At 41.5% G+C, this 26,229-nt stretch overlaps 1 protein-coding gene across 1 annotated transcript in view; it reads right to left on the bottom strand.

Moving 5' to 3' along the window:
• Nucleotides 1-24,313, bottom strand: part of LOC115345101 (SCO-spondin-like) — a 125,101-nt gene extending 100,788 nt beyond the window's left edge. The window contains exon 1 of the mRNA XM_041125555.1: nucleotides 24,297-24,313. The gene's annotated coding sequence lies outside the window, so the exon portion shown is untranslated. The remainder of the gene's footprint in view (nucleotides 1-24,296) is intronic.
• Nucleotides 24,314-26,229: the final 1,916 nt, after the last annotated feature.

Below are 26,229 nucleotides of genomic sequence, written 5' to 3' on the forward strand. Positions count from 1 at the left end.
CTGCAAGGATAGGTGTTTGTAGTAAGATTTACTATATAACAAATTGTTCTACTAGCCTTCCTTATCCAAGAGCACTCACTGTCCACATTCCTCCACAGGTACCTCTCCCTACCAAGACACAAGTTACAATAACTGAAGTTTTCCTGAAGCACATACATGTAAAAAGTAAGCACAAGTAATAGCTCTCATTGAAAAGTCAAATACAAGAGCTACAGATAGTGTCAGATGCACTCATTTCACTCCTCACAGCTGTATGCAGCATTATTTGCTGACAGGTAACAGACATAATTTAAATCACTCTTCCCCTCACCTCTTCAGATACAATCAGTTATCATTTCTGAAAGTAATGAATCTGCCAGACTGTAAAATCCCAAGTGATCTTGACAGAATCAACTTCTCAACTTTCATTTAACCTCCTCTCATCCTTCAAGAGTTAGAACTTTTGCAATACTCCATCACAGACATCCTTAAATATATGCATGCAAATATAAGGACAGAGACAGTCTTGTCACTGAAGAGCATGTCTGCTGATTGACACCGACATGTTGTACCCCATGCAGTTACAAGCCAATGTGTTTACAACAAGGAGTAAATCTCCTCTACACTTACAAGGGGTGTGCCTTCTTGCATCTCAGAGAACCTTCTGTCCTTTGGCATTCACTCCATCCACAAGCACACAAACAAGGTCTTCCACAGGTACTCTCCCATACTGTAGCCTCACTTAGGCATTTTTGGCAGTACCAATGTATATCCAAACTGTTCGAAGCATTCCTTCCAAAAAGCAGCACCATATAGCAACAGGGGCACAGAGTTCTCTGAACAGGCATGAAAGGTTCAAGAGCTACACAATCAGTTCATTTTTAACAGAACAAGGGCTACACATCTACTTTGCAAAGATGAGAGCAGCCACCTTAATCAGCTAATTAAACTGACTAGAAAAATTGGTAGAGGTGTATCACTAGCCATGTTCCCTTTGACGCAATTGCTGTGGGTTACCAGCATGACTAAAGGGAGCTCATTAACTCAGACATCTCAAGTTGGCAAGATAGATCACACCAATCACATACTTCAAGTGGGCCAAATGCCCACCGGATATGCTTGCTCTACATCAACCTGAGTGACACCTTAGGGTGAGCTATCCCCTATCTTGCAGGCTCCATGTCTCACCTCACACTAGCTGTTTTCACCTATGAAACACCTTCCTCCGTAGACCAGCAAGGAATCTACCATAGTTTTAATGCACACAAAACATGTCAGCTGAGACAGCCGTTATACAAGCCTGCAGACTTGTGTGTTTGCCATAACACACCATGGCCAGACCTTCACTGTAACACAAAATCCAGACCCTTGTTCCTCGAAGTTACCCATCTGTGGTATACAAACCAAAGAAAAATGCCCATTCACTGTCACCAGCACTAAGTCTGAAACACAGCAGAGCTGTCCTAAACCTATTCAGCAGGAGGCAATCATATGCTAGCTACTGTGAAACTCTGCTGTAATACCCATGCACACATGACAAGGCTCACAGGAGGGTCAGGACATCCACACAAAGTCAACTAGACACCATAGCCTGTAGCATTTATGACCAACTCTGCTTCTTCTGAAATAGCCCAGTAGCTTGTCAGACATACAAGATTAATATCTACAAAGATGCCAAGCAATCCAATGAATCAATAGAAGTTCTGACAGAGACCTGCATGCTGAATTAAGCAGAGCTGACAAGTGGGTTGTAAGCACACCATGTTTAACGATCAGATGAGATTTCACTTCTAACAAGATTACTCCCTTTTTAGCAGGTGTCTATGTGCTGCAGAAAGATAATCCTGCACAATCAACCATCACACATGTGAAGTCAAGAAGCAAGTGCTCATTAATAGAAATTCTATAGACACAGACAAGCAGCTGAAGCAAATGTTTTTGACCTTCAAGTTTAACAGTGGGGACTTGCTCAAAGCCTTCAGCAAAGCACAGGCCTCCATCACCCAAGCAGTTGCTCCACTAGCATTCTAGGCCCCTGCTTCCCAATATGGTTCAGCCACTAGAGGGGAAAACAGCATTTGGTGCATCATCCAGGAAACCAGAATTTGTGCTTTACAATCCCCTACAACAGCTTTGAGCACAGGACACTTTTGTTCCTGCAGTCTGTAACCATTCAAGACCACATCTGGATCAAAACTCAGCATTTGCCTGAACTTCTGTGCCACTGACAAACAGCATTTGGCCTGACAGATTCCAAACCATGCACAAGAACAACACACACTTGATAATGCACCTCAAATACATCACACACAGTACTGGTGACAACAGTCTAAGCGATCCACTGAAATATGTCTAAAACAGGGCATTTTGCTTAAGATTCCGATACTCTCAAGCACTCACAGGTTATCTGACATGACAAAGAAGGAAGACCAAATCCACTGAACAACTGTTTGTCTAAGAACAACACAACTGACTTGCCCTGTAAGCGCTATTTAAGTTAATGCTCATCTCAGCTCTAGTATTTTTCACTACAGGCATGATCTTAGAAAGCAGTAAAGCTTCTCAATTCAAACAGCACCCCGACAAAATAGATTAACACAGAATAGAGCCAGCCTGGGAAAAAACGAAGCAGTAGGACAGTTGGAACATTTTCTCATTTTCTCTTACATTCTCTTTCTGCTGCTGACTAAACCCTAATTTAGTGTCAGTATTGCCTTCTCACTCATCTTTTCCCTTTTTCTAAGTGTTTAATCTGCTGTAAAATTGTTTTCATGGCTGCAGTGAATGTTATTGTAACTGTTTTACAATGTGCATTATCTGCACCGTGTAAAGGCTTTTGCCTTCTGTATGCAAATCGCTATCTTGCCTGGTGTCATTCAAGGTGCATGCCCTCACACAGCTATACTAAGCTACATTTCACCATCACTGAAGGGCACAAATGCCACTTCCTACAGAAAAAGTTAATAAATCACTTTGGATCCAGTCCTACAGAACTGAAACCTCTTCTCAGAATTCAGCCAGAGTTTGGCCAGAACATCAGAGTTCAGGTCTCTTTGTTCCGATCCAGAACTACTGCTATAACTGTTGAGCCATAGGAAACAAAGGCTTCAACAGAGGTGGTCATCAATCACTGGTCTGACAGGGCAAACAAAGAACGAACAAAACTACAGAAAGTGAGCCAAGTCTGTGGAAAGACAATAACCTTGATTTTGGACAACCTAGTTACATGTAACATCAGGACAATCAGAAAAACCATGGTATTTTTAATCCTCCCTAGCTTGTAACATTTTTAAAAAGACTGAAGTGATTCAAGGTCAGTCAGTATTTTTAATACTGAATAAGCAAACCAAGGCAAGAAGCTGGAACACCATTTTCTCAAGATCCCCAAACAAGTTCGTATCAATAAATCAGGTTGGCTGCTGGTCCTGAACTTCATGCATCAAGGCCTCACTTCTAAGCTGTTTCCACTTGTCTCAAATTTTACTGAATTGTTCATACATGCAAGTCAACTTGACAGAAGATGAGTTCACAGATTTTTCATGGGTTTACATAGACAGCCAGGCTGTGAAAACAAGGTAAGAACTTTAGACTTGCCTTTTAGTCCAGTATTTTTCAGCTACCAAGCTGAAGAAGGATTCAGAACTTTGAATGCTAGCTACCAGACAAAGGGCCAAGCAGCCAACTTCTCCAAAAATAACACCCACCGAACACACATTCCATAAGGGGTCTCCTAGCTGGAGAAACAAGCAGCTCATTCTCAAGATCACTTCTGAGGTGCCAACTGGGCCTCCTGCCACCAGCTGGCTGATTAGAACATCAATTGTCTAATTATATCAGCTCCCCAGTCATCCTTCCCTGGCAAGAGTCTCAGCTTCGTAACCCTTCATTTGCCTACATCTATAACTTCGTAGCCAATAGCAATTGCTTAAGGAGCAGCTGAAGGATCAAGACACATGAATTCTTAGACTGAAACACAAAACAATAGTGTCACCTACAGAGGTGATAATGGCAGCTTAAAATGCAACCTTACAGTAAAGCCCAAGACGTTCATCCCCTTCACTGCAGTCTGTAAAAGAGGGTTTTTGCTTCAAATATCTATGCACAGCCATCTCGTCTAGCACAGCAACTCATTTACCAACATGTCTTTAGGATCTACTACATTTTCAACTTGCCAATTTACCACAGCAAGTAATCACAGCATCGGAGACTGCTCAGAGAAGCCTATTCCTCAATCTGTCAATGCAAGGTCACATGATTAACCAAGAAAATCTATACAAAAAGGAGGAGAAAAACCTACATACCCAATCCTCAGTCACTTAATCACAACCACTCCTGCTATCAGTATCTGAAGCAATATTGCCATGGCAACCACAATACCTTTAGCTCAGGGGACAGGATGGCACAAAAGGAAACACTTGTCTCCACTTTGTTAGCTGGGTAATTGGTCCTGCTGTGCAGGGTCAGTTTTAAGAAAGATGACAGCAGGTAGAGTCTGTCTGGTTAGATACCAGGGCCACCTTATCCTTGGAACAGATCTCTTGGATTTATTAAACACTTAAGAGGTTAGTGAGCTGTGAAAATCCGATTCACCACCACTGCAGTCTGCTGACTAGAAACTTCCTCCTGTGCTTCATCAACTTTTCATTATCTTTCTGTGGTTTTTTTGAGGGAGGGAAGCTTCAGGGATTTAAGATGCTGCAATTTTCAGGCTGCAGGAGCCTTCCAAATCAGTCACCCTCTCTGGCAGCAACCTTTTCAAGAACAAGAGCAAATCAGCCAGAGCTAGCTCATATGCTGAGCTCTTCAGGTAGTGCACAGGACAGACCAAGTCCTGCCACAAGTTATGTTACTTGTTCGTCAATCAGCCTACAAACACATAAGCCACTTCTGGATGCATTGTTTCCAACGCTCCTTATTTCCACATTGAACTATTTTCGCACCTTGAGTTCAAAAAAACAAACCCCAGCCTCGTCCTTAATCCGATACATACTGAAGATCTTCAGATGAATGGAACAGATTAGCTCAATAGTACATTTCAATAAAAGCCATTTCTCAGCTTGCACATTCTGCACAAGAGGCTGAAGTCAAAAAACATCACTAGCACCAAAGCAATCAGAATGTCACCTTGTGAGTTTCTAGGTACCCAAATACAGGTATTTTAAAAACTTCCATCTAGTAGCTCTTCTCTTCAGCAGATCAAAGCATAGTCCTTATCTGATTATTTAAGAAACAGCCAAGCCTCCATTTCCATGCAAACAGCTCAAACATAGCTCTAGTTGAAAGCAAGCAAAGAAAGTTGCAACAGGCAACTAACAGGCAAGCACTCCCCTGCCTGTATTGTTTAACTGTGCACAGTAGAGGCATCCAAGGGGTCCATTGTGCGGGTAATATCAGAATTTTAGCTTTTAGGAAACTATCATCTCAGGAGGAGATTTCAGGGGAAGCAATTTGCCCATCTTGAAGATATCTGCCTTAGCAGACATCTTCCAATGAATTCATAAGCCCTTCTCTCTCACATGCTACAGGGAGTAGGCACATGGTATATGTAAGACAGCTCCTCCAAGAACTGTAGAATTTTTCTGCAGATCATACAAAGCTTTCTTCCCCAAAGCTTAATAGAATCTGAGCAAGTATTTTGCTGTCAGTTTCCCCTCAGTTTTTAATGAAGCAGGGGGAAATCACAAATATCCCTTTAAGAAGGGTGTTACATGAAGCTTAGAAGACAACAGAAAGATTTTGATATTACCAATAACCTTGACAGAGTATAAGCAACAGAGTGATGGGAAGTCTCATCACAAAGCAGTTTCTCACAGTCAATTCCTATTCAAGGTTTCTCTTCATGAGACAATCAAGGTAAATCCTGAAGTCTCTACAAAGCTTTCAACAGGAGGTTTGGACTAGCAACCTCCAGAGAGCCCTTCTAACCTGAATTACCCTACTACAAAGCCAAATCCAGCGAAATTAAGTCAAAACACCACATTCTCAGAAGAATCTGAGTCCGAGATGAATAACGGAGATGAACTGCAGAGAGCAAGCAACATTCAGAAGTCATCAAAACATGAATACCTCAGTATCAAAGCTACTTCAGCAACAGCTATTTGGAGCCCAGCTGTACTTGCAACACTATCAGCTGCCCTCTCAAGCAGACAGCACCAAGGACCTAAAACACATCAAGTAAGGATGGTAAAATACTAAAGCTTCTTCCCCACACCACAGCCTCCTTTCACCCAGCTCACAGATCCTTCAAAAAAAGCTTTTGCAATTCAGTCTGTACTAGATGACAGTTGCTAGAAGGCATCCTATTATATCCAGCGAGATTGCAAGGAGAGGTTTGCTACTGTGCTTCCTGTAGCCCAGCCATGTCTTAAGACCAAAAGCCATTCCACTTCTCCCTGCAGTCCAGCATGCTTTCAGCCACAGGCCTGAAAGTCTGAGCTACCTACTTAGTCTAATGCAATATTTACAGCCTAGATTTACTTTTGCCCCCAAAGCACAGAAGCTGCAGCTCATCTCCCCTGCCTTCCCCAAATGCCTGCCAACTTACAGCAGTCTGGGGCAGGGAAAGGGCACCACCTTTTAGCCTTTTTGTATGTAAATGCACAAAACCAGGTTAGCTTAATGGATTACCAGCAGCACTGCTAACCAAAGAGTGTTATTTTCCAGTAGGTTCTTTATTTTAAGAGAGTTGGACCTCCTAGCTCTGACTTTATCAAAGTACACAGGCTTCCATGGTAGTAGTACTGAATGATATCCTTCCTCACAATAATATATAAAGCCATATCAACATCATGATACAAGAAACCATTTTAAACACAAAATCAGCAGTAGAAGTTAAGCACGCTTTAACATTGCCTATTAAAATTAGTTTAATATCTGGGGATTTCTGGCTTCCATTGTATCTTACTTTTCAGTTGACCTGTAAGGATGACATCACAATAAAAGTAACAATTAATATTAGCTGTACTAAAAATACCCACTCATTTCTACTTCAGCATGCATATTATGTATAATGACTGTGCCTTTTTCAAACTTTAAAATTCTGTTTTACAGGCCTTCATTTCAGCATAATGTCCTCATAAACCACAATAGCAGTGCAGCATAGAGAGGACTAAATTAAAAATTAATGGGCCCTGCCAGTACTAAGCTTTCTCAGAGCCAGTAAAAGGTGGAAGGACAATCCTCCCTCCATGCAAGAGCCCTGCTTATACAAAATCAACAAACATACCCTTTCCCGTCTCAGGTTTAACAGCCAACTCCCTGCTGCAGTGCACTCAGTCATTTTACCCATGCAAAGAATGAACACCTGCACAATGCAGTCAAGGGATGCAACGGGCAAGCCTAGTTAGATTAATACAAGTTTTGTGGAACTCTACAGGAATAAACTCAGTGTCCTATTTCCCCCATTTGTCAGCAAGGGTCATCATTAATAAGTGCATCCAAGTGACAAGTGTCTAGTTACAGAACCATTTTACAAGCACCTCTTACAAAGGCTTTCAGGTGATGTATGGCAAAAGGTTAGGCACCTTGTCTAACCCTGCTGACAAAAATCCTTCAATGCACAATGGGAGCCTTTCCGATATCTCCTAGGGCTCTTAGTGAGCATCAGAAAGCCAGCTATCTTAAAAACACACTTTTCAGAGGTGGCCCCCAATGAGGTTTTGATGAATGGCCCATACTGAACACAGTACCCTCAAAAATGTTCCTTGGGCTGTATTGTTTTTGCAATTATTGGTTAAGGGTGGAATAGCATGAGCAGCAGAAAGGCATTAAAAAAAAATCTTAGAACTCAGAAAGATGATCACTTTTTAAAAGGTTAGGTTTCTTCCCCTTGAGAAGGGCACCATGAGGAAGCACCTCCACTTAGCTTTCAAAACTTGGTATTCACAGCCACTACCCAAACATATTCCTCTGCCTGGCCCTCAGCAGGGGAGAACAGGAGGGAGATTTCACCATAGGGAAGAACTTGAAGCAATTCCTACAGTCTGCCAATATGCATAAGATACAGAAGCTGCCTCTCAACTCCCACAGATAACAGGTTCATTCTTAATATAGAGTAGAAAAAAGGCTGTTTGGCACCAAGGTAGCCTCTGTAAGTTCACAGTAATTACAAATCTATTCTCCAGTCCAATCCACAGCAGCTGTAAAACTACTTCAGCTCTCAACTGAGAAGTATGCACCCTTACTTATTAACACTGGTAATACAAAGTATGTGACTCATGCAAGATGTATTTATAGCTAGTAAGGGACTGGGCCAAACACTCAGCATTTTCTGCTAGCTGCTGAATAACCTCAGCTCCCAGCATTTAAGCACTTGTCCAAAAGCACTCTCCACTGTAATTCCATACAGAAGCTAGAAAGAACATTTAACTTCATCACCTTAAGCAAGCCTTTTATAGAAAGCTCCCCACATATCCCTAGAAAAGAAGCCAATATGGAATTCAATAGGACTGCACACTGATTGCTATAAAGCAATACCCTTTAAACTGATCTATTTTAAAGCTCATACACTGAATTTCAGAAACCTGCATTTCTACCCAATTCTAAGTATTTTTTGCCCATTTACTAACTGAACTCTTAGAGTATATACAGCTTTTCCATAACTACCCTTTTTAAAAACATTCCAACCTCTCACAACTCCCACTCCAAAGCTCTATCACCTCAGCAGTGTAACACAAGACCACTCCACCAAAAGCATCTGGTCCTGTTTGTTCAAACTGTTTTAAAAAGAAACAATTATCAGGAGCTGGTACCCCACTTTCTTTACCAACAACATGGTTTCCACATCACACCTTAGCATTAATGGACAAAATATTCCAGCATACACTGTTTACACAGACTGCTTACAGACATTTGGCAGTCCTGCAACACATTAGAGCCAGTTCTTATTTTTGTTGTCAGATTCATCTCACACCAGGAAGCTCTGTTCCTGTTCAGCACCAGACCATGCACATGCAGTGTTTCAGCGTGCCCTTGCAGACCGAAGTGACAGACTGGAACCCTCTGGTGCTCTTCAGAGGGAAGGAAACATTATCCTGATCAAAATGCCCTCAGGCACTCCAACCGATAAAAGGCACAGGCTTGCATGAATTACTGTAGACCTCTTGGGGTTGCCTGGACAAATGCCAGTCTTTCATGAAGTAACAAGACATGCTGCCTTCATTCTCTCTCACTGCAGCTTCTGTTCATCTCCCTCGTATCTCAAAATGCTCAGTAGCCTCTTAGGGAAGTCATGGGAACTCTGTCATGTGGGGATATCTACAAATAAAACATTCAGCTGCATCTGTATATTTTGGTGGCAAACCTCTACAGACAACCTGTGTTTTCCGATGCAAAAAGCTGACATGCTTTGCACCCTCCCTCCCACTCTTCCTTTCCCAGCAAATACCCCAACATAACACAGCATTAAACTAGTGGATGTTCTAGGAGGGGTGGCATCACTTTCAAACCTACTGAAAAAATTTAACTAAGAGTCAATAAGCACCCGACTACCCATAGTCATTAAAATGAAGGTGTCAGTCAGCTCAAGAACTTTGAACAATGCACTCTGCCTCCCTAAGTTGTTGCTGCACTTTTAGTGGAAAGAACTGTCTTCCCCACTTTCTCACCCTCCACTTCAGTTAATACTCATTGCAAGCATCCTTTTTTTTTATCCTACTGGATACTACACTTCAATATACAAGTCTACCCATACAGAGAAGATTATATCAGACACAGCCTATGAAAAGCCAAAAGCCTTGCTTGTGATTTTTTTTGTGTGTTTAGCACAATCTAAAGTCACCTCTGGAAGTGTCTTTACGACCTTTCCCTGCATTTCTGTGCATAGCCAGTCCCATCAGAAATTGCAATTTGGAGGTAAAAAAAGCAGACGTATTAGTTCATACTGATGACAGCATCATGCATTTATTCTGCCCAAGCATTGCTGACCATCTATCAGTCTGTTCTATGTTCAAGCTCACACTCAACAACTGAGCAGTTCCATACAGGAGCTGAACATCACAAAAGGTAATTTTGGTTCTGAAATATCTGGAGAGATTTTTCTGAACACCACCTACATTGCCCCATAAACCCACACAACTCAGACAACAACATCAACTCCAGCAGAAGAAAGCTAACAGACTAAAAACAGTTTATTGGATCAAAAGCGAAAAGATTTGTTGCATACCAATGAAGTCCCAGGTATCTGTCAACATTTTTGACATGTAATGACAAAATAAGGCTTGTGGTACTCAGACAAGCATTTAACCCTTTTAAAACAGCAGAGAAACTATTGATCAACTTAAAATTGATCTCCTGTGAAGTGTCTCTTACTTTTCAGGACATGAAGTGATTCCTTAATCTAAGTCCTCATTCACAAAGAGAACTTTTTCAACATATCGAGCCTCCAAGGAGTTCTATAGACATTAAAAACTTCCAGCAGGAAGAAAATACCCCAGACAGGGACCTATGGCCTCAACATTTCAGCAGATACTCCATCAGCAGCAGCAAGAGGTGCAGAAAACACACTGCTTAACATTGCTAATATGCCTATTACTGTCCACAGCATGGGAAATGCAGTCACCTAGGAAACCATTTCAGAGATCTGCTGGTGTCCAGGGATAAGGTTCAGAAGCATGTGAACATAGCAACTACTCAGAGGCATCCACAGCTTGTGCCTTTTGGAGAACCTGCTGGAGAGCTGGCAGTTTCCATAGAAACACTGTGGAAAAGCTTAGAGTGAGCTTCCTCCCAGCTGTTTCACTTCCGAGTGCAAACAAAAAGGCCCAGCAATCACAAATGAAAAAGACAACTCATTTTAAGTGCAACAGCTGGGCAGTAACACCAGAAGAGTGAAAAACATTTTCACATTACCACAGGTTTGTCTTAGGGGTAAGCAACAGAATCCCTCTCCTATAGTGACCTATTTTGCTACTATCTGCTTCCTTGTTGACAGCTGCTCCCTTTAAAGACATTCTTACTTCACCATCTCAAGAAACACAATTCTATAGAGAGCTCCAAGTCCTTACAGCAGCTGCACTGTACAGAACTTTGTACATAAGCCTATATAAAAGCACTGAACTTGTTAGCCTATCTGGGACACTTGAGATTGACAGAGTGAATCCTTTTCTGCCTAAAAGCAGCAAGTTTTGAGTTGCTTTCTAACCCAGAAAGGCAACTTAAGAAAGCTTGAGAGCAGAAAAGTCACATCATCTGCACTATATAGCTATACAATGTAGCGCCACGGCTATGCAGAATGAAGTTTAACATTGAGTTACCACTCAGAAGTATTACTCAGCACAAAACCTACCAAGCACATACAAGCCTATCTCACTTTAAGGATAAGCAGCTTCCAAGTTCTACTGCTTAGCATTTTCCACTTCACATATGTTTTCCAGCCAGCTCAATGCCAACAGATTAACTGGTTAATAACCACGTGGTTTGCCAAGGAAGTCCTACATGTAAAGCAGAGGTATCACTTCAGGTCTGTCACACAACACATGCTCAGAAACCTTTTGCCCAGAAGTCAGTTTGGGCCCAAGCAGGTATAAGTCTGGTCCCTTCAGGCTACCTCTCGTAGTCTGGAGTTTCCCCCACATGAAGCCTTGAATGGCTTCCACTCCTGAAAAAAGCCTAAGACTTGCCGGTAGTCTTCCTTGTATCACAAATTCCACTCCGTTCACCTAGCCTCTCCGCAGTCCTTGCCTCAGCATCTTTCCCGTCCTGTATTACCAGCTACTCCTCTTTCCCCACATCACTGTAACACACTTACTCCTTCATGCTATTACCATCACCTCCTACACTTATTTTGCTACAACTGGCCTGTTAAAAAGCTGTATTTCTGCAGACTTCTAAGCTCCTTTTCTCCCCTTCTTGCCTACAGAAACTCATCAGGTACATAGTCTAATAGTCATTTGGGCTAGCAGGTTCTACCTCTGCAGTTCTGAAAATAGCTTACCATAAAACATACTTTCCTTGCAGTAATACTTTCTAGCCAAATCTAACAAAGACAAGAGATTGAAGATGGACAAGTTGCCCAAAAAACCCCAACAGTTCACTAAGCAGGAACAGAGAACAATAACCTTTACACCTCACACTGATTCTGAAGACTTTCTTTTCTTCATAGTCTACACTCTTCATTGTAACCAGAAATGTAAAGAACCCAAAAGAGTCAGAAGTGGCATTGCTGTCTTGCTTCAAGTGTCTCCAAACAAGGGCAACAAGAACCATAAAGCCAGTGCTAAAAATACTTCCTCCCCACCTTGTTCTAACTGGATTCTAAACTCTCCCCTGCTGGTGCCATTATCTCTCAGTCCTGCCCATATAGTGATGGGGCTCTCTTAGCACATACATAGTTTTGCAGGCTCCACCACCACAAAATAGCAGTATTTCATGTCATCAACCACATCTTTGACCTGGTAAAAACAGCATGACTGAAAGCCCTAACCCTCTGTCAAATACAGCTAGTTTCTTAGTCTCATACAGTTCTTAGAAGTCTTAACCACAAAAAAAAATAAAATTTATGACTGACAGCTAATCATTTGGAAGGAACAACAGATGCACTTACAATGAAGATTTATTTAATGTTTTGGAGGTTTTTTTTGCAAAGCACTTCTTTCTGACTGAATAATGCATTATAATGATCATTTGGTTAGTTCAAAACACAATTTTAAGAATGTATTAAGCACTTCATCCTCCATCTACTCGTGCAGGGATATTCCTTAATTTGTGCCATTGCTAAAGGCTAGGCAGGAGCTAGCTCTTAGCCCACACTTATGCTGACAACATATAGGCAACGATTAGTCACACACTACAACAACCAAAGGGAGAAAAGTGTTCCAAGAACCAGTATAAGGGGAAAGGCCCTTTTCAGCATTGTGCATTATGCCGATGACCTCTGAGCTATTTTTCTACTTAGAGTCAATTTTCTACTGCATTAGAAGTTCCAATCATTTCCAACTAGATCAACACGAAAGTTTACAAAACCATTTGATTCTTTTTGCCAGTGGAAAGATTTCAGCTGGCTCTACCTTTCCAAAAGGTATTATAAGACATACAAGGCAGTGAAAAAATAGACCAGCTTTGTATATTTTGTCTGCCCATCCTGGGACTCACACACTTCCCTTATTTCAAAAAAATCTCGCCAAGGAAACAAGACTCCTAAAGAGCAGAGCTTTCATCTGAGGCTTATCACAGCAGTTTCAAAAAAGCTGCTTGTAGAATCAAGTATTATGCAAAGTCTGAAAATATTTATATTATATACCCCTAGAGAGTTAAGCATGTATCACCTCCATTTGGCAGCTATGGACCAGAAACAGATATTTTCAGTTCACAGCAGAACTGAAAAGGTTGTCCAGATAGCAAGTGACTAGTTTACCCACAAAATGTTTCTGTAGGTAGTCTAAATAAAAGCTAACTCTGCTGTAGTTACTGTTTTTAATCTCAGCCACCCATCCATTTCAGCCATTCACTGCAAACAAACACATGAACTGGTACATAGATCATTGTGGGAGAAGTACACATGCATCATTTGAGGAGCAAAAACAAGGGATCGGCCATTTCATCAGACCTGCAGTTCCTAAAAAAGCCTTATAAATGAAGATACCTCCTGCCAGCCCTCATCTAAGACTTGATTTTTTTTTTATTTTTTTTTTTAAGTACTCAGGTGCTTTGACCAATAGCAGACACATGGAAAGTGCTACATGAGACCCTATTCTTAAATAGCAGGCTAGTCCTCACACCCCCTTCAAAACTAGCAGTATTATCAGTCCTTTTCCCCACAGACAGGAGTATAATGTCACATTTGGTTCCTCAGCTAGCTATAAACAGACATATTACTAATTCACCTTTGGATAATATTTTACAATGCTTGGATGAAGATCAGTACAATAAAGCGCTCACATTAATTCCTTTTCATGCTTCTGCTCCACTGCCAATATTGAACAATTCTTCCCCCTCCATTGTGCCATGGTTTAACCCCAGCCAGCAACTAAGCACCACACAGCCGCTCACTCACTTCCCCCCCCCCCCCCCCCCCCCACTGGGATGGGGGGGAGAATCAGGAAAAAAGTAAAACTCATGGGTTGAGATAAAGACAGTTTAATAGGACAGAAAGGAAGAAAATAATGATACTACTAATAAAATGACAATAATAATAATAAAAGAATTGGAATATACAAAACAAGTGATGCACAATGCAATTCCTCATCGCTCACCAACCAATGCCCAGTTAGTTCCTGAGCAGCCATCCACCCCCCTCACAGCTAACATGCTGGGCATGACATCACATGGTATGGAACATCCCTTTGGCCAGTTGGGGTCAGCTGTCCTGGCTGTGTCCCCTCCCAACTTCTTGTGCCCCTCCAGCCTTCTTGCTGGCTAGGCATGAGAAGATGAAAAATCCTTGACTTAACATACTGATTTTTTTCAGTTGTTGCTAAGCAGTGTATATATTATCAACATTGTTCTCATACTAAATCCAAAACATGACACTATACAGGCTACTAGAAAGAAAATTAATTCTGTCCCAACTGAAACCAGGACACACAGAAAAAGATAAGCCACAGGAACTGCTACAGATGATCTTTAGTCTTTTCACCTCCACAACAGTGCTTTCCCATTTCTGTTGTTCTGACCTCAAACAGCAGGCCTCTGTTACCACTAAAACTGAAAGACTGAAGAGGGGATCATCCATTCGGCTTGAAAACCACCAACAACTGCTTCATCCCAGCAAAAACACCATGAGAAGGGGTACCCTCTGGTATGCAAGGCAGGGACACCAACCTATCTTTAGCTATTTTTCACCATCATCCCTGCAATAACAGTCCTCTGACTTTAAGGCATATCTTGTGTTTATACTTGCATCTTGCATCTGACATGGAACGAATCCTTCAAGGTCCAATGAGCACATCAGCCAGCTCTGTTGAAAAACTGAAAGCATGCTAATGAGAGAGCAAGAGACTGGGACAGGAGCCCTTGTCCTGCCTATTAATAGGAACACTTCAACAGAGCGTAAAGAATGGAGGGCTGGGATGACTCTGCCTTCTTCCTAGGATGCTACTGTCCTGCTTACTGGACCATTAAATGTTGAGCAGAAGGAAAGACAGGTTTGTGTGAATAATAATGAAGGTGTAGCATCTGCAGTTTTTCATTTACATCTAGAAACTACTTGTGATCACTTGACCTAGCTAACAAGGAGACTGGCATCTTTTGCTCTTGCAACATTTTGAGAGAATGCATTTCAGCATGTAGTAGGCAATGCTGGCTATTTTCTGCAAGACCACTCCCTACCCCAAGTAGTTCGTCAATTCCTTCAGATCTAAAAAGAGTATATACAAAGCCCCAAAGAGAACCTTTGGCTTAAGCCAGGTCTGCTCCAGCACAGCAGAGAATGAATATTTCCTCAAAAACAATAAAGCCCTCACATTTTTTTACTCCCTTGTCATGTTTTGATCCTCCAGAGGCAATATGAAGATCACTGCACAAATATGAAGGCCATACACAGTCTACAGAAAACTTGTCTCTAGCAACCTATTTAAGAGGACTTGAACTTTAAACCACCAGCAATAATCAAAACAGTGTCTGGAGCATGCTGTGGGCTACATAACTCTACAGCAAAGCAAGCCAGGCTACAACATCCATAATTTCTGACCAATAAAGACCCAGATGTATCCCTGGTTCAGAATCAGACTTCAACAGACTTGCACAAAGTATGGATTTAGTGCACAAAACCAGTAGAGACAAGGTACAGGCACCTCTCATATGGCTGCAAAACTAACCTGTCTCACACAGCATTCTTCCTGGCTGCTAGCAAACAAAGATAAACTGGGACCACATGGCACAGACTGCTCTAGATCCCAGATGAGCCTCATCATTGTTTTCGCAACCATGTCTGTTGCCGCATCACAGGTAGCATTGAACTGCTCTGAGAAGAAACCACCCATTTTGCCAGCTGCCACTGTACTTCCATAAACACATTCACTGTTTTAAACCATCCGGCAAACTTTCTACACACACAAGCAGCAGTCCACTTGAGTTGCACATCAGCCACATTCAATGCATTTTTACCACTTCTGACCCTAGTCATAGATTACACCTCTATATTCTATGTTATTCCTGAGCACAAGGGTCCAATTTACTACTATTCACATTACTGGTAAATTACAGGTGCACTTGCTCACATTATCAACACTATTTCATGCAAGAAAATATTTCAAAAAATGACTATGGAATTAGGTGTTACTTCCCAACCCCACGTTAAGTGTGCAAAGCCCTTCTATGATGCTCATACATAACTGTTGCAAGGTATGTTCATACAAAGCTGTCTAGCCCTTTAATATTATTTTCAGAAATTTGTTATTCTCTCATAGCCTTAACCATGAATTAGTTACAATTAAGAAAAGGCCACATTAATGTAGAAGAATGTAATTTCTAGTTTCATCTCATGCAAATCCTTGTAACAAGTTAGCCATCATGAGATCAGGTCAAAAGAAGGGTTCTAAGTTATCACAGCATACTACAGTTTCACAAAACAAGAATACAGAAAAGGGAGCTGAAAGACAAAGAGCCGAAGTAGGAAAACAGACCTTGCAGATTATGGAACACTTCTACAACCCAATTAACAAAGTACAGTCGGAAGGCAATGTTGATGACTCTGCTGTTCACTTGTAAAGCGATTGGCTTATTCAGGCACTTGTCAGCTAGAAGAAATATTTCATTTCGGCCCCCCATCTACCACAGGCATAAGCACTGTGCCAGCCTGACACCAGAAGCCCATTTCAGGAATTGGCTGCCACAGCAGCACTAGCTCTCCTAGCCAGCTTAACAATATGCCATAAATCTTGAGAAGAAAGGTACAGGACACTGGCAGGCTCTCTGCTGGAGGGGTGTTAGGATGCAATAGTTGAGCTTTTTCACCCGTGAGGCACCTAGTATCATCATTTCTGCCCCATCTTAAACTTTGCATCCAAATTCACAGCAGTACAAAGCTGATGTGGAAACAGCACCATTTTAACCTACACGGTCCCTCTACATAGATGGCAACCCCCATTAAAACAAAGACAAGCAATTTCTGTGTAACATTACCTGGGTTGTTTTATTCATCTCAGCAGTCAATTCAGAGTTGTCAGCAGTGCATTTTTTCTGGTAGACCTTCCACATTCCCACCTCCTTTTCCCAAGGGACCTACTGTTTGCTGCCCTTTGTAGGCAACATTACAGGCATTAGCATGCGTCATAGCATGTACCAGGACCAGTACTGCAAGTTGTCTGGCAGGGTGTCACAGCTGGCAAGCAGCCATTAATGCCATACTTGCAGAGTACAAACTGCAGAAGTACACTGTGCAATCCTGTTAGCTTTTGACCCATGTTGACTTCAGCACTATTGACAGCTCTAGCTAGGACAACTCCCTTTTTTTTTTTCCAAGACAGAAGACTAAATGCTTAAAGTATCTCTAAGCTGTTAGAGCATTTGCACATGTGACTGCATGACTGGCTACCTGCTGAATTACAGCCTGTGAAGAGCTAAACACTTTGGCAAGCTGCGAGCCTAAGCCTGCTCTTTCTCCCCCTTTCAATCAGGGGGAGAGCAACAGCGTGAAATGGTTTTGTAACAGCAGGCATTAGAAAGTGACCTCTCACTTTAAGCATCCAATCACTGCAATGGGAAATAACAATCACTTGGTTCAAGCATGGGCAACAAAGAACCAAGGCCTGAATCTTTCAGCCATCTCTTCCCAAAGAGTGAGGCTGTAACTAACCTCAGAGCTTTGTCAAATCATCTAAGGCTACGATGCCTTAGCCACCCACCACCACCTATGCCAGCCACCACAAACAAATCTTGGGACCCTGACCTTGCATCTGCAGTAAAGCCATCAATTGGGCTGCATATTGTCTAGATTCCAGTAGATAGTTTTGACAAGTCAGGCAACAGATGACAGTCAAATGAATACTACTAAGGGCCCAGTTCTGTCCTCCCTTCCAATAATGGCCTTATGGGAGAGCAGTTGAACTGCTGAACCTGATTATATTCAGACAATTATCTTTAGAGTCAGAATGAATACTTGCACAGAGAAGCAGGCCTCAAATCATGTCCTACCCTGTTGTTCTCAGTGAGGTTAGAAGCCATCTTGAGACTACCAGAGCATCTCAAAGCTTGTCACTGTGTGACATGCTGTATGAAACTCTGGGCCATATTTTACTGGTTTTTGGTTGCTAAAGGAAACAGATGAACTACAACTTTGAAGGTTTCACCACTCACTGAAATCAAGAGGAGACTACTGCCTGACCAGTGATGCACAGGTACATTTAAACATCTTAAAATCTCAGCCAATGCTTCAGAGTGGCTCAGATTTGACATCTGTGCTTTTCAACCATGAAAAGACTTCTACAACAATATGGCACAACAGATACAACTGATTTCAAAAGGATTTTGCTGGAAACAATTGCTAGCTTCCCACCATTACACACACTACCCCACCAAATAGAAACTGGAACTGTCATGAAGGGCAGAGGAAAGCCAGGAACTAATACCATCTGCCATTTACAAGTCCCCACCAGACCAAGCAAAATCTCATTGCAGAAGTACCTCTTGGTACTTCTCATGGAATGAAGCACCAAAAAGCTCAACAATATTCTGTTAAGACTTTAAGTATCTTCCTGGTGTTTCTCAGTTGCTGCTTTGCCCCCACAACTTGTCAACTCAAGTCTCCTTTTCCTAACGGTCTTTCATTTGCAAGATGCTTCAGGTAACAGCTCTTTCCAAAAAATTGCTGCTCTTCAGTACCAAATGCACACTGCTAATGAAAAATCTGGGGGTTCTTCCAGGTAAAACACGGTCAGCACACATGAAAGTTTAAATGCATTTGGGCCAGCAAGCCTGATTAAAGCACATGGTATTCTGTCATGACACATCCACACAAACATTTGAATCAGCCACTTGCCAGGCCAGATGGCAATTCATACCTCTGCCTGTACTCACACTAATTTACCAGATTGCTACAGCAACTTCCAGTTGCTAGCTAATGAGACAAGTCATATCTCAAGATTATGATGTCCCTGGATCAATATATTTTATAAACAAGGATAGTGCAGCTGTAAAAGCTGCAATCTTAAGGGTGGGAAAACCACCAAGTCACTTTATGTTCACACAGTGCATTCCCCTAGGACACACAGATGTACTAACATCAACTTTATGACAACAGTAATACTTAGCTTTTCAGTAGCATCTTTTACGCAGAATCTCAGTATGCTTTATGAATATGATGGACCAGACACTCAGAGCTGCTCAGCGCACCTCTGGGAGCATTCACAGAGGCTGACTCCAGCTAAGGAAGCCAATCATCACAAACTCTGCAGTCAGAAGCTAAGTCAGGACTGTTGCAAATTATTTCCTAGAGGAGCTTGTCATTTCAACCACACCAGGAGCCTTGGAAAACTGGCATTTGTAAATACCCACCCTTAGATTCCCAATTTTAAATGAAGCTTGGGAGTACTTGGAAAAAACAGCTCTCGCCCTCTGCACTTACATCAACATTTCAGGTGACAAGTGGTTATAAGTTTACAGTACCTCAATGGTAGTGTGGGGAATATCATGGACTGGTCAATAGGATAATGTCCACAGACTCATTAAATACATTTTTTAATACACTCATCAAACAACAAGAAGGAAACACCTTCATTTCAAGAAAAACTCATGTAGCCATTTTGAAATTGCCCCTTATTCTACAGGGTATCATTCCTCCCCAAAGAGCTTCTTACACAGCCACTCCAATTCACTAAGTTTTTCCCCATGAGTTTCAGGCAAAACTTTTTGCCAGTGCAAAACAGATGAGCTTATTCAGACAGAGCAATTCCCTTTTGCACCCAAAGGACACATCTCCGCTTTTGCTTCGAGTTTCCCCTCCATCTCATAAGCCTTGCTGCAAGTGACAAAACCTTTTTATGGTACTGTTACACTGAAGTTAGAAGGAACAAACAGGGAGCGCATGCAACTGTCTTTAATCTTTCCTAAAGATGGTTTAACTACCCAAGTTTTGCACCTCTTTAGATAAACAAAAGCATTCACAGTGTTCAGAACTCAAATGCTTCAGCTAAGGACACAAGGCTCCCTAGAAAAGTGATCCTTCTTTGCATTCCAATACAGAACAAGGAACACCTCCACCAGAAGGACTATGCCACTAATGAGGCCCCTCATACTCAGGATAGCAGTGGAAAAAACCTCATCCTGTATTAAAGCAGATGAAAGCACAGTGAATGGCAAGTTTTTCAGGAAAAGACCCAGATGTCTTACAGTTTCCAAAAGCCAAAAAAAACCCCAGGAAAAATGGTCCATCTATCCAAAAGGAAGCCACAAAGCTCTTAAACAGATACACCTACCACTATTGCCCAAAAGCCTCTGCTCTGAAGGGGAAAGGAATCACATCTTTGCAGTGGTGGTAGAATAACATGATTTTGTGTTGTTCTCAAATTACCCCAAGAGGCAACAGCGCACACTTCTGATTAATCTTTTTGACTTCAGTTGAATGAACAGGCTCAGCACATGCATACCCGAACAGCTGTATTCAGTCTTCTACAAAGGAGCACCACTCATGAAAGGAGTGGTGGCATGGAGTCTTCATCAAAGGAGCACCACTCACCACTACTGCACCACAGTAGCAAACTGATGCAGAAAGACAAAACACAAGTTCATCTCTAAGCACATTTCCTCATCTTTTCCAGCCTCTTAAGAGGCAAGGTTCCAGCGTTTGATCCATTCCTACCCCTCCTTCATTGTGTTCAGAGGAAATCGATACACGATGTGGATTAGTCTACACAGAGTGCTCCATCAGATACACTGAGAATTTGCTCTTCACTGGCATTTGACATCTGCTACATGACAGATAACTCAAAGTCCCCTAGCACTCCACAATAATCTACTCAAATGATGCAACTAAACCATCCAAGTTACTTTCTCAGAAAATGCCTAGGACACAGGTGAAAAAGTGAATGCATAAATACCAAGAAAACATGAAAGCCTAAACCATACCACACTGTCAAGTTAAGACTTTGCTTTTTTTATGCTGTATTTCATGCCTATCACTGAATGCTTGTGCATCTTATTTCCCCAACCTGCCTTTCTGCCATAACCTACCTGGCACCAGCTGACACTTCAATCAACATCTCTGCTAAGTATCAATGAGCCTGTGAAGATTGCCAAGTCCTTTATCACCATATCTGAACTAGGACAAGACTAAAACTCTTCAAGATTATCAAAGCAGTGCAAAAGAAACCAGACATCCAAGTGATGAACAAGTACAAACCAAAACTGTGCTTAGACAATGCAAACTCACACAAAATTCCTCCTTCCCGGCTGACCACATTAAGAGTCTTGGAAAACATCTGCATTTCCCAGTGGAGTTAAACATCTGGGTTTCCCTTCAGTAAAACTAGATGGTCAGGTTCTTTAGAAACAGAACAAGCACCCAGTTCTCTAAAGGCTAACTTAATGCCTCTTCCAAGTGTCTACAGAGGAAGAGACCCCCTCTTATTCCAAGTCAGTGAAAGGAGAAATAAAAGCCAACTGATCTTTCTAACAATCATTTTAAATGCCTTTACACCCTTTTCTTCCATAACTTCAGTTCACTCAGACTTCCCCACCTGAAAACCATTTTGTAATTCACACAATACCAGCCTCTTAATTCTTATTCCTGGCAAGACCATTTCCCTCACTATGATGTAAATGAGCCTCCCTGGAGCTCTTAAGCATTATTATACATGATGGTAGCTGTATTATACTCTCAGCACTATAAATGCAGTCCAGGACTCAATTACTATTCACAGATGAACAAAGTATACAGTGCATTTACTGAAACTATGGCTGCTTAAGGTATAGAGCCTCCATAGTTATATGCATTTACTTATGAAGTGCCTTGAAGGAGAAAACGTAGGTCTACACCTATAATCATGTCCTTCAAAAGCCAATTAAAATTTGTCAATAAACACCACACTTGTATGCAACATCCATCTCAATGAATTAGTTTCCTTCACATCTGCTATTCTGCAATATGAACACACTGTCCTTTACTGTTGCTTAAAGGACTTTAATCAAAACTTGGTTTCTAAAATCAAGCACCTAAATTCTGACTCTTAAGGGGCATCTGAAAGGTCAAAAAAAAATTAAACACTCCCTCTGAAGTCTTTTGTTTGGAGCCTTCTGAAGGTATCCCTTTGCTGGCTTTCCTTCCCAGCAAGAGCTTCCACAGTATGCACACCAGGTGTTAAATGCTTTCAGTGTGACAGATGATTCTGGGCTACCAACCATATGCCTATGATCTTTGTATCCTGCTCTTCAAAACCTTCATTCTAGCCTACACCTTAATGTGGTAACACAGTGACGTCCTCACCCTACTAAAAAAAAAAAACCAAGAAACCACTCTAATTCAAACCAGTAAAAAGGGAGAAGAGGCAAGCCAAAGGCTTCCCTATCCCTCCAAGGCTGCAATCTGAATGAGAAAAAAAATTCATCAGCTTGAACTTGACAGTCCTTTATTATCATAGCCAGTATTTCTCATGTTTTACTCAATTCCTACAGCTAGCTGAGACTAAACATAAGGACTATTGCCTGTCTTCCATCATAGCATGGTACTTATAATTAAAGCTACTAACATGGAGGAAAAAAATTGTTGAACTACAGAGTTCAACATTGCTAGCACTTAGGCTTGCAGTACATTACAAGCTTTCTCAGCAGACTGGTTCTTGTCTCTGCAAGCATAAAGAAAAGGAGTATGTATTAAGACAAGGTTTCTACATAGGTGCAACTGCTCTCCAGTGTATACTTTGCCCAGTAATTGCCCTATTAAATATGTGTGGCAAGATAAACATCAAATCATTTGTACAATACCTCACCAAGTCTCCAAATATTTAGTACCAGATGCAATTTTGTGGTCAGTCACCTACCAATCACACATTTAAAAACCCTGAACTAGCAGCAAGTCTTAGCATTCATTGTTCTACAGCCTGAGGCACAAAACCAAGGTGTAACAGCTGCATCCCAGAAAGGCCACAACTCTCCACCAAGAGCCATAGATCCAGCAAGCACTTCAACCACTTATTTGTGACAAAACCTAAATTCCCTCACTGCAAGGTGGCAGTGTCAAGAAAAAGGCCATTCTATCAACCATTTCAGCCTGTTCCCTGAATCTCTGTAGAGATCTTGACATATTTGTTGCAGTTTCAATCACAAAGGGAGCAGAAAATGACATGCAGCATGCCTCTCAAGTTCTCTAAAGGACCAGGACTTCATCAGAAGCTCTGCAGAACTGACTAATCCGTATTCAAACTGTAAACTGAAAAGCAAGGGCATAAGCTTATCACACACACAAGAATACATTGTTAAGCCAAGCATTCAGAAATTTCCCAATTTATAACTTGTAAAAACAATGCAAATAGTCTGGAGAGAAAGAAGAACAGCTTCACTATTTTTGACTAGATTTACATGGAACACTCAGCTCAGTACTTAGAAGAAAGAAGCAAGAATGAAGAGGGATGAGCAACTCCAAACTCAGACTCCCAAGTTCTAAGAAAAGCAGCTCTGTCACATTGCCCACATTGGAGCAAGCTAAGGCCACAGCAGCCAGCTGAAAAGAGAGCTGCATAGATGGCAAGTTCCTTTTACATAAGCAAAAAAGACCAAAGAATCAAACAAGAAATCTTCCACATGCAAAACCTTTCGTCTGTGGGTTGTCAGAAGTCCCATACATTCTTAGTCACCACTACAACCTAATCTATTCCTGACAGAAAGCCAGGTAATTTAATTTTATTTCTGGGGATCAGAACAGTCAGTACACACATTTACATCTAGTTTCATTTTCCTCTCAAGAGCACAGCCCTTAAAGGATCCTAACTATGACCCCTAGCATAATTTAAATCAGTGTGCTTCTTGCCTAAAGATACAGTTATACTGTTAACTGCAACAGTAACTAAGCTCTCCAACTACCACCTTCCTGAAGGGCTAATACTCTTCCCAGTTTCTCTGCACAAAGAGTTAATTAACTACTTAGCAAGAACACTTCTCAACTGAGCTCCAGTCACCAGCACTATTAGGAGCTAAACACTTTCAGGTGATGTGTTCCATTAGCAACAGGACTTTCCTTTGTGCTTCCTTCATCTCCATCAACTCTACACATCAGCAACAAAATAAAGCTTTCTTGTATATATTTACATACTTTATAGCATGCCCTTTGCATACAGCTGGTTCCTATGAATTCACTGCTCATGAAAGCAAAACAACCTGCAATAGGGCACTTCATGCCCCATTTCTTACCCCTGTAGACACCCATCCCTAGCTATCCCCAGCATTTATCATACCTCATTCAATAGCAAGTGTCCTGCAGATTGAAGTCATCTTTTTCACAGTCACTCCTCTCACATCTCTAAAAGCAGCATCTCAGGGCAGATGAAGAGCTCATCAACAAACTGCAGGATATAACTTTCAACAAACAGCCAAAGAAGCCTCACACTCAGCAGTGACAACTGCAAAAAAGGGGAGACACATCAGCATAGAACTCATTTATTTGGCAGAAAGTGATGTCTCAGTTACACAAGAGCTTTATCTATTCAAGCCTGTTATTTTAGTACACTTTTCAATTCTTTACAGCTGAAACTGCACCTTCCAATTAAAGCAGTTTCTGCCTAATAAAAGTAGGCAGTATTTTGCAGATTTATATACATTAGCCTAATTATGTGCAATAAGCAACTCTTCTTTAAGATGAAACTTGAGTCTCCTTGCTGGCTAAAACTGCATGATGGTACTAGCCTTTTGTCCTACAGGCTGTATTGATTTTGCAACTTGATGTATGGCTTGACTAGCATATGTTAATTAAATGCAAAGTCCATTTTTGAGATGTCAGTTGCCTCTTCTCCAACAGAGCAACTGCTTACACTGCATAATGCTCTGTTAGTCTGCACACAGGCTAGTTGCTTGGCACAAATACCTGAGGCTTATGGAAGTATTAAGTTTCTGACAGGTATACATTATTTATTTTAATGCATGTTTTGAAATCAGAACAAGAGACTTTCAACTTTCACCAAATAAGCCTCAATTACAGCCTACATAGAGAACAGAGAGAGTTACTGTCATGGCAAAACCTTTGATCTCATTTCCAGGCCTATCTAAGTAGGTCTTAAGAGCATACACAGAAAATCCACTTCATAAGCTATTTCACAAAGGGACTCCGTGACCCTGTAACTTAGAATCATAGAATCATTTAGGTTGAAAAAGACCTTCGAGATCATCGAGTCCAACCATCAACCATGCCCACTAAACCATGTCCTGAAGTACCCCGTCCACTCGCTTTTTGAATACCTCCAGGGATGGTGACTCAACCACTTCCCTGGGCAGCCTATTCCAATGTCCGACAACCCTCTCAGTAAAAAAATTTTTCCTAATATCTAACCTAAATCTCCCTTGCCTCAACTTGAGGCCATTTCCTCTCATCCTATCTCCAGCCACCTGACAGAAGAGACTAGCACTCACCTCACTACAACCCCCCTTCAGGTAGTTGTAGAGAGTGATAAGGTCTCCCCTCAGCCTCCTCTTCTCTAGACTAAACAGCCCCAGCTCCCTCAGCTGCTCCTCATAAGACTTATGATCCAGGCCCCTCACCAACTTGGTTGCCCTTGAAGAACCAAAATAAGTTAAGTCCTCTTGCAAAATTTACCCTCAACCTCAACACAAGTGGAAGTTAAGCCAGGCTTTAACAGGCATGTTAAGTTCACAGAACTGCAAGAATCAAGTTTTGAATAGCTGCTGTCTCTAATAATACTTAGAACACACTTTTTTCACCACCCATATCCTGATATTTGCCAATTTCAGTTTCCTACCTCATGTCCCAGATAAAGTTAGTTACATTCCAGTTTCCAATCTTTGAACAGAGCTCTCATGCCTGCACTAGAACTCATGATCTTCTAAACAAGATAGTAAATAATTTAAGTGCCTTAGTCTAAGGAGATTTTACCTTAGTGAACTTTCACTTTCTCCAACCCTCTTTCCCAGGTTTTGATATTAAACTCTATATCTCCAGCAACTCTAGAAGTGAGAGAATGTGAGAATTATTTATTATCCTCCAAGGTTGCGTGCTCTCCCTCTCTCTGCATTTATGCTAAGTTAATTTTTTTCCTCCATTGCACTGAAATGGACAAAAATCACCTACAAGGACATGAAACAGCCTGATGTTTATTTGATACAGTTAAAACAGCAACAGATTACTTTTTTCTTTCCTGGACAATAAGAGCCTCATAT

The sequence above is a fragment of the Aquila chrysaetos genome, chromosome 8, assembly GCF_900496995.4.
Source record: "Aquila chrysaetos chrysaetos chromosome 8, bAquChr1.4, whole genome shotgun sequence".
NCBI lineage: Eukaryota > Metazoa > Chordata > Aves > Accipitriformes > Accipitridae > Aquila > Aquila chrysaetos.